Below are 10,058 nucleotides of genomic sequence, written 5' to 3'. Positions count from 1 at the left end.
TCATGCATATGTAAAGTGGCTGGCACACAAATGGGGTTTTATTTATTTATAAAAATTTTTAGTTGTAGATGGACATAATACTTTTTATTTATTTATTTTTATGTAGTGCTGAAGATCAAATCCAGTGCCTCACACTTGCTAGGGAGGTGCTCTACCAATGAGCTACAACCTCACACCACAAATAGGATTTAAAAAAAAATTTTTTTTATTTGTAGATGGAGAGAATGCCTTTGTTTTATTTATTTTTATGTGGTGCTGAGGATCGAACCCAGTCCTTGTGCATGCTAGGCAAACGCTCTGCTGCTGAACTACAGCCCCAGCCCCCAAATAGGGTTTTAATAATCATCTTTTAACATAAAAAATTCTTGTAACAGACTGAAAAAATGGTTTAATCTTGAAGATGATTATTAGTATATTCTTACTTCCTTTCTTAATTCTTAAGTCATTTTGGGGAACCTACCTCTAATTTAAAATGAGTACCAAACTATTGCTCTTATTTACTCTTGTTGGCCAGGAAGCCAATGAATTAAACAGTCTTTTTAGTCCTACTAATTTCTATTAAGGTAATATAAAAACACAGCAACTCTATTCAGGTGTTCTGTTGGCTATCAAACAAGGCATCTTAAAGATAATTTATAGAGGGAAATCTCTAAATAATTTACCCAGGTCACTCAAAAAAGCTCCAAGTTTCTTTGGAGATCTTTTACTGCACTTGAAAAGATATTTTCTCTCAAGAAAATGAGGCATACATTTTTAATCTAATTCTAAATTTCATCTTGATGGTGAAACATCTGGTAGGAGCAATGCTTTCCTTAGGGTTGATAGTCTTTTTCTTTTTAAGTGATCATTTTGTCTTTTGTTAGTTGTTAAAAAGGCATTCTCCAATAGTTTTCAATTCATTCTAAATCACTATAACAGCAACTTCCACAAAGTTCCTATCCACAGAGTACCCGTTCTAAGAATCATCTTAGGAATAAGGGCAGCTTTGACTGCAGTACAATAGTTGTCCCTTATCTGTGGTTTCGCTTTGCATGGTTTCAGTTAGCCATGGTCAACTACAGTGTAAGGATTTTAAATGCAAATAAACATTCCATAGTTTTTTTGTTTTTTTTTTTTTGTACTGAAGATTGAAGTCAGGGCTTCAATCTGAGTGGCTTTACTACTGAGCTCCTTCCCCAGCCCTTCTTATTTTAAGACAGTTCTTGCTAATTTGCTGAGGCTGGCTTCGAACTTTCAATCCTCCTGTCTCAACCTCCTGAGTTGCTGGGATTACAAATATGTGCTACTGTGCTTGACAATTCACAAGTTTAGCATCTGTTAATGCTAAATTAAGGAGTTAACAAGTCTTTTCATCGCAAAACCTTACATATCTAATATATATTATCAATCTCCCAATGTGGTATGTAGTGCTTTCTAAACTTATCTGATCCTGGATCCCTTGGATCCCTTAGTTCAATGAGCAGTTTGTAGGATTACTGTTCCACAGAATACACTCCAAGAAACACTATATTTTTTTTATTATTATTTTTTAGTTGTTGATAGACCTTTATTTTTCTTATTTATATGTGGTGCTGAGAATCAAACCCAGTGCCAGGCAACTGCGCTACCCTGAGCCATAGCCCCTGCCCCACTGTCTTATAATTTAAAATTAGGAACCTTGGACCATGTGCCTCCAACATACATTAAGAGTTTTCAGATAGTCTTAAGTTCTTGTCTGTTTTAGTCACTGTAAATATTGTTTGGCTATAAGAAATAGAAAATCACTGTATAATGATTTTACCCAGAAAATGGAAATTCTTGGTAGAACTCAAGATTATTTCAGGGTCCATGGCCAGAAAATATATAGGTTTTTAGAAGGATTAGACTCTGGAATTGGAAATTCTTGGGATTACTCTTTCCTTTCAGTTTTTCCAGGACCATATATATATAATTACCTATCCTTCTTCCTTCCTGTTTTTATTTTTCTCTTCCTTTAGAATAGCTTTATGTTAAGAAAGCATATGACATAACACTGATTCTATGTTCCCTTTAAAAGTCCAATAGAATTTATTGCTATGTTCTAAGAATGGCTCCTAGGGAGAAAGAGAATCTTGATTTGCCCAGCTTTGGTCAGCCACCCCTAGTCCCATCTGTTGTGACTGGTATGTCCATGTGCTATAAACAGGAAGTCTTAGGCCTCAAATTTGGGTGAGGGAAATGAACCCCTCAGAACAAAGGGGTAATGGAGTAAGTAGATACCACAATAGTAACATTAATTATGACTTCTAAGAATCATTTTAGAAAGAAGAGCAGTACAATAGTTAGTTGTCCCTTATCTGTGGTTTCACTTTCTTTTTTTAAAATTCTTCTTTTTATATGTACATATTTTTTAGTTGTTGATAGACCTTTATTTATTTATATGCGGTGCCAAGAAGTGAACCCAGTGCCTCACACATGCCAGGCAAATGTGCTACCGCTGAGCCACAGCCACAGTCCTCTTTTTTTCAAAATTATTTATTTATTCTAATTTGTTATACATGATGGCAGAATGCAATTCATTTCATATTACACATATAGAACACAATTTTTCAAGTCACTGATTGTACACAAAGTATTTTCACACTATTCATGTCTTCATACGTGTACTTAGGGTAATGATGTCTAACTCATTCCACTATCATTCCTACTCCTTTCCCCCCCTCCTTTCCTCTCCCTCCCCTTTTCCCTATCTAAAGTTCCTCCATTCCTCCCATGTCCCCACACCCATAGCTATTATGAGTCAACATCCTCATATCAAAGAAAACATTCGGCCTTTGGTTTTTGGGGATTGGCTTGCTTCGCTTAGCATTATATTCTCCAACTTCATCCATTTACCTGCAAATGCCATGATTTTATTCTTTTTTTAATGCTGAATAATGTTCCATCATGTATATACGAAAGTTTCTCTATCCATTCATCTACTGAAGGGCATCTAGAGGTTGGTTCCATAATTTAGCTATGGTGACTTGTGCTGCTATAAACATCCATATAGCTGTGTCCCTGTAACATGCTGTTTTAAGTCCTTTAGATATTATCCAAGGAGTGGGATAGCTGGGTCAAATGGTGGTTCCATTCCAAGTTTTCCAAGGAATCTCCAAACTGCTTTCCAGATTGGCTACACCCATTTGCAGTCCTACCAGCAATGTATGAGTGTACCTCTTCCCCAACATCCTCGCCAACCCTTATTGTTGTTTGTCTTCATAATAGCTGCCATTCTGACTGGAGTGAGATGAAATCTTAAGAGTAGTTTTGATTTGCATTTCTCTAATTCTCAAACATTTTTTCATAGGTTTGTTGGTTGATTATATATCCTCTTCTGAGAAATGTCTGTTCAGTTCCTTGGCCCATTTATTGATTGGGTTATTTGTGTTTTGGTGTTAAGGTTTTTGAGTGCTTTATATATCCTAGAGATTAGTACTCTATCTGATGTGCTTGTGGTAAAGATTTGCTCCCATTCTCTAGGCTCTCTGTTCACCTCACTGATTGTTTTGCTGAGAAGCTTTTTAGTTTGGATCTATCCCATTTATAGATTCTTGGTTTTAATTCTTGCACTACAAGAGTCTTATTAAGGAAGGAAATTGGGGCCAAATGCAACATGATGGAGATTTGGGCCTATTTTTTCTTCCATTAAGTGCAAGTTCTCAGGTTTAATTCCTAGGTCCTTGATCCATTTTGAGTTGAGTTTTGTGCAGGGTGAGAAATAGAGGTTTAACTTCATTTTGTTACATGTGGATTTCCAGTTTTCCCAGCACCATTTGTTGAAGAGGCTATCTTTTCTCCAATGTATGTTTTTGGTGCCTTTGTCTATAAGATAATTGTAGTTATGTGGGTTAGTCTCTGTGTCCTCTATCCTGTAGCATTGGTCTACAGGTCTATTTTGGTGCTAATACCATGCTGTTTTTGTTACTATTGCTCTGTAGTATAGTTTAAGGCTATGGAATAGTAATGCCACCAGCTTCACTCTTCTTGCTAAGGACTGCTTAGGCTATTCTGGGTCTCTTATTTTTCCAGATGAATTTTATGATTGCTTTTTCTATTTCTATGAGGAATGTCATTGGAACTTTTATTGGGATTTTATTGAATCTGTATAGTGTTTTTGGTAGCATGGTGTGGTTTCACTTTCTGTGGTTTCAGTTAGCTAGCCATAAGGATTTTAAATGCAAATAAATGCCGCAGTCTGGCTGGGCACAAAATCACGAGCCACCACACAGCTTGTAGATTCAAACAGCAACTCTTTATTCCCGAACTCACACCGGCACTCTACAAACACGTTCTGGGGGAATTCACGTTCTGGGCCCCAATCACATTCTCTCCCAAATTCACCTTCACTGGGCTTCTGTCTCCCAAAATATACTGTCTGAATCCCGTGAGAACTCAAGGGGAACTCAGGCAGCAGGATACGCCCTATTCCCAGCAGGAATAATCTTAAACCTTAAACCTGGAACCTAAACTGGGAACGCCCTAAACCCGATTATGTTAAACCGGGAACACCCTAATCCGCCCTGGTCCTTGAGCAAGGTCAACTACATTCAATGTCACTGCAAAATGTCAGCAACATGGGGTACGCTGGCAAGGAAATTGTCATACCTACTTGGCTAATGGCTCCCAGCAATAAATAATTCATAGTTTTTTTTTTGTTTTTGTTTTTGCTTTTTGTACTGGGGTTTGAAGTCAGGGCTTCAATCTGAGCTCCTTCCCCAGCCCTTTTTATTTTAAGACAGATTCTTGCTAAGTTGCTGGGGCTGGCCTTGAACTTGCAATCCTCCTGTCTCAGCCTCCTGAATTCCTGGGATTACAAGTAAGTGCCACCCTGCTTGGCAATTTACAAGTTTTAAATTGCATGCCATTCTAAGTGGGGAGATGAAATCTTCTGCTGTACCACTCCATCCTGTTAGAGATGTGATTTCAACCCTTGTGTCCAGCATAGTAGCCATCTTAGTTATTAAATTGACCATTAGTATTGGCATTGCAGTGCTTGTGTTACAAAGTAATGCTTATGTAGTAGCCTAACACCCTGTCACAATACTTTTGTCATTCATCTCACTTTATCTTATCTCATGGGCATTGTATCATATTATTACAAGTAGGGCAAGTACAATATTTTGAGATATAGACCATGTTCACATAACTTTTATTGTGGTATATTACTTGTTCTATTTTATTATTGGTGATTGTTTTTAATCTCTACCTATGTCTAATTCACAAATTAAACTTTATCATATATGTACAGAAAAAACCAGCACATATATTTTGGTAGTATCAAGAGTTTCAGGCATCCACTTGGGAGTCTTAGAAAAAATCTCCTCTGAATAAGGGGGGAGGATTACTGTATTTCATATATTGATTTAGAAAGGATGTCCTCAAAATCTATTTGTGAACAAATACTGTTAGGTATTTTCATTATTTAACAATATCTAATTCTCATTTACTTTTGTGGGCAAGGAGGATTCCCTTGAAATTAAACATGGCTGTGTGACATAATTTAGCCAATGAAATGTCACTTGAGATGAGAGCACTTTGATATGGAAGAGTTTTAAGACTGAAGCAACCTAAAAATGCTAAGTGAACTTGTGCACAGCTGGTAGATCTCCAGTAGACTTTAATGTAATAGAGGTACTTTTAGTCTACTAAGCCCTTGAATTTTGGAGTTCTCTGTTATTGTATCATAATCTAGCTTATTCTGCTGGGTATGATGGCATTTGCCTGCAATCCCAGTGACTTGGGGGAGACTGAGGCAAGAAGGATCACAAATTCAAGGTCAGCATGGGCCACTTAGTGAGATCCTGTTTCCAAAGAAAAATTAATTTTTCCCCTCTGTAATGCTGCAGGGCATGCAGGTCTGTGTCAAGTCACAGATGCTAGTCTCTGTTCTGCAGGATGAAGTTTGTTAAAGTTGTCAAGAATCAGGCCTACTTTACGAAATATTAAGTGAAATCTAGAGGAAGATGAGAGGCTAAACTGATAACTATGGTTTGGAAATGCTTGGTGATAGAGGACAAAAATAAGTACAACACACCCAAATATAGGATGATAGTTCAGGTAACTAACAAGAGATATCACTTATCAGATTGCATAAGCCTATATAAAAGGAGATATAATAGTTGGGGCAACTTATCTACATGTACTACCAAAATTTGGTGTGAAAGTTGGCCTAACAAATTATGCTGCAGCATATTGTACTGGCCTGATGCTGGCCCTCAGCCTTCTCAATAGGTTTGACATGGACAGGATATATAAAGGCCAAGTGGAGGTGCTGGAGATGAATACAATGCGGAAATCATTGATGATCAACCTGGTGCCTTCACCTGCTATTTCCATGCAGGTCTTGCCAGAACTACAACTGAAAATAAAGTTTTGGGGGGCCCTAAAGGGAGTGGGGATGGAGGCTCGTCTATCCTTCATAGTACTAAACAATTCCCTGGTAATGATTCTGAAAGCAAGGAGTTCAACACAGAAATACACTGGGAAACATCATGGGTTAGATAGAATGTTGCAGATTATATGTGTTATCTAATGGAATCTTAAGATGCTTAAGAGAAACAATTATCTCAGTATATAAAGAATGCTATCGCAGACATGATGGAGATGTATAATAAAGATCATTTTGATGACAGAATCGAGTCTATGAGGAGAAGCCCAAGAGAGAAGTTAAAAAGAAGAGGTAGAACAGTCCCAAAATGTCCCTTGCCCAGAAGAACAATCGGGTAGCCCAAAAGAAGGCAAGCTTCCTCAGAGCTCGGGAAGGGGCTGCTGAGAGCTAAACCAAATAAAAGTTTTTATACGAAGATTTTTCAGATAAAGACAATAAACAAACTTACTGAGCAAGCAGCTAAAAAGGGCTGGGAACCTGGCTTAGTGGTACAGCACTTAAGTGCACATTTTGGGTTCCAACCTCAGTGCCCTCTTACCCACCCATCCCCAAAAGAGCAAGACTAGGAGCCAGGTGTAGTGGCACATGACTATAGTCCCAGCTACTCAGGAGGCTGCAATAGAAGGAACACTGAACTCATAAGTTCAAGACTGTCTGGACAACGTAGTGAGATCCTGTCTCAGGAACAAAACAATAGCAAGACTGGCTTGGTCCCTCCCTGGTCTGTTCTTTTTATGAGATACTATCTACTACCATGAGGTCCTCACCAGAGCTGAGCCAATATCAGTGCCATGTCCTTGAACTTCCTTAAGCTAAATAAACATATTTTCTTTTTGTGGTGTTGAGGATTAACCTGTGCCTTGGCATGCTAAGTGTGTGTGCTACCACTGAGCTATACCCCAGGTTTACCTCTTTATAAAGTACTCAACTTCACATTTATTTTGTTATAGTAATGAAAAACAGACTAATACAGATATATTCAAGCCCTAAAGCACATGAACATGTTGCTGCTCCTTTTTTTCTTTCCCTTTTCTATCCTTTCTCTCTCTATATATAGATATAATTTTTGTTTCCTGTTCCTTACCTTTCTATACAGGCTCAGTAAATCTCTGGGTTTCCAACTATACTACCCTGTATTAGGGGACAAATTATTTACCCAAAGCACTTTCCAGATCCTTTGTGACTTCAGGTCAACTTACCTGGTCCCTGGTTGTGGCTAAAAACTGAGATAATCAATTTATAAAGATAAAATGTTTATTTTGGCTGTCTTATTTTTTGGCAGTATGGGGGATTGGAGGCCAGGACCTCATACATGCTAGGTAAGTGCCCTACCACTGAACTACATCTCCAGCTACCCCCTTTTTTGAGATAGAGTCTCACTAAATTACCCAGACTTGCCTTGAACTTAGGATTCTCCTGCCTTAGCTTCCCAAGTAGCTGAGATTTTGTGTCTTGGCTCACAGTTTTATAGGTTTCAGTCTATGATCAGTGGGCTTTGTTGCTTTTGGGCCTGTGGTGAGACAGTAATATCATAGTAGCAGAGCACAGCAGATCAAAACCTCTCACCTCATGGCCAGGAAGCCAAAAAGAGAAAAAGAGGCAGGGGCTGGGTTCTGCTATCCTCTTCTCATATTCAAAGTCACTTCATTAAGCCTGACGTTAGTGTTAACTCTTTTAATATCTTGTTTGTTTCACTGAATCTTCTCTTATCATGTAGGGTAGTAGATATCCACTAGGGTGAAAACTGCATGCTTCAATTAGTAGTGAGAGGTTTTGATTATATGACCTCTACCTGTTTTGCTGTGGACCCTTAGTAGAATTTTATAACTATTAGTAGCAGTAATTGGCCAGTCCTGAAACTCTGCTTAGTTCACAAAGCTCACAAAGATCTGCCAGACCTGCTTTGTCATAGCACTTTAAAGGCTGTCAAAAGTGAAGGTAAGAAAGATAGAGCTGTAAAAAGAGAAATAGGGAATTGATTCAAGGACTTGACAGTGTGAATTTAAGAGAATGGGTAGATATGAGAGATATTGAGATTGAAGAAATAGCTAGATTTGGCCAAAAGACAGTGATAAGTTGAAGATGATTTCACTACTCCACAACTGGAGAATGATTTCAATTAGTATTGGAGTGGCTGGTTGCTGGGCAGAGAAGGCTCTTTAAGGTTTTTGAGTTTTTAAAGTAATGGTTCCTCTCTGTTTCCACAAGTAGCAGTGGGAACCCAACTATAGAACTTCACTACTAAAACAGCAGTAAATGATTCAGGAATTGCTTTGTTAGGACAATTATTGATGGTGGCTATAAAATGTGGGCTAGTTTCCCTCTTTTTCATAGATAAAGTGCACCCAGACATCTATTTCATAAATACATGGTTTTGGTGACAAGGGTACTAGACTGAGAGTATAAACACTGCATATTTATGAATGATACTAAGAAAAAATATAAAATCAAAACTATATCAAGTTGTATGTGTCCTTGAGAATTTCTAAAATTGTAGATAAAGCTCTTTAACTTACCTTAGTAGTTCACGTTTATAGGATTAAGAAAAAACCTTAATGCAATTATATTATAAATAGTGGATCAGTTGCTGCTTATGAGTACTTATTTGAAGAGTTTTGGCTGAAAGAGATCTGCCAATTGGATTGGGGTTTGAAATCTGGCCATGGCATTTACTAGTTGTGGAACTTTCTCCAAATTACTTTACCTTTTTGATATTGTATTCCCTCATCCCTCAATCAACTCACATTCTTTCCATTATTAATAACTAGAATCTTAAGAGAAAAGCTACAATTTTTGGGCAGTTATTACATTATAAAGCTACAAATTCTGGACAATTTTTGGACAGTTATTACATTCATTGCAATAGTTAAACGCCCACTGAAAGAGAGGACAGTCCCTTCTCCAGTGGAGCTCATGGAATACAGTCAGCAGGTGTGGGTGAAACGGGACAAAATTCTAAAACTAACCAAAGCTCCTGTTTATGAGCCTTTCCTATCTGTACTGGGGGCGGTTAGTACCAGCTTCACATACATTGTCTCGTTTTATCTTCACAATAACGTCGTAATATAAACCCAGCCAGAGAAGTTGTCCAGGGTCACAGAGTACTGAATGGCAGAATCCAGATTTCAAGCTGTGCTTCCCAATTTAACCGTCCAGAGGAAAAGGGTGTACGTGTTTGGAGGTGGTTTTTTCAACGCGTTCCATGATCCACTGCCTGTGTGAGACGCCAGAACTCTAAGGTGGGGAAGGAATCCTTGGCGCATAAGCTTCCTTTACACCTTTTTCGCTTTAAGAAAGTTTAACGGAGTCTCACCGTCAGGAAACAAATTATAGGAAAGGGAAGGCGCGACAAGGGTTGTGGTTCCCGAGGAGCTAGGCTGGCGGCCAAGCGATGCGAAGCCTGGCGCCGTGGCTCGCTCGACCTCGGGCGACCCTGATCTCGGGGCGTACTGTCAGAGCTGAGGGTGCTCTCAGGAACCAGCGGGCCAAGTGCCGGGCTGCAAGCGGGCGAGCTGGCCCACTGGAGTCGGCCTGTGGGCCCGGAGCCCACGTGCTGAGAGAGCGGAAGACCAGGTCTCCGCGTGCGTCCGGACGCCTCCCACGGCCCGGCGGGCCAATGGGCGGGGCCCGCGGCGGGCGGGGCTCAGGGCCTGTGCGCAGGTGCCGCCCG

At 39.3% G+C, this 10,058-nt stretch overlaps 1 pseudogene; it reads left to right on the top strand.

Annotated features, from left to right (window-relative positions):
• The first annotated feature begins 5,886 nt into the window (after nt 1–5,886).
• LOC107136715 lies at nt 5,887–6,779 on the top strand (annotated as a pseudogene).
• Nucleotides 6,780–10,058: the final 3,279 nt, after the last annotated feature.

This window comes from Marmota marmota, unplaced genomic scaffold (genome assembly GCF_001458135.2).
Source record: "Marmota marmota marmota unplaced genomic scaffold, marMar, whole genome shotgun sequence".
Lineage (NCBI taxonomy): Eukaryota > Metazoa > Chordata > Mammalia > Rodentia > Sciuridae > Marmota > Marmota marmota.
This window is presented reverse-complemented; position numbering and strand designations above follow the sequence as displayed.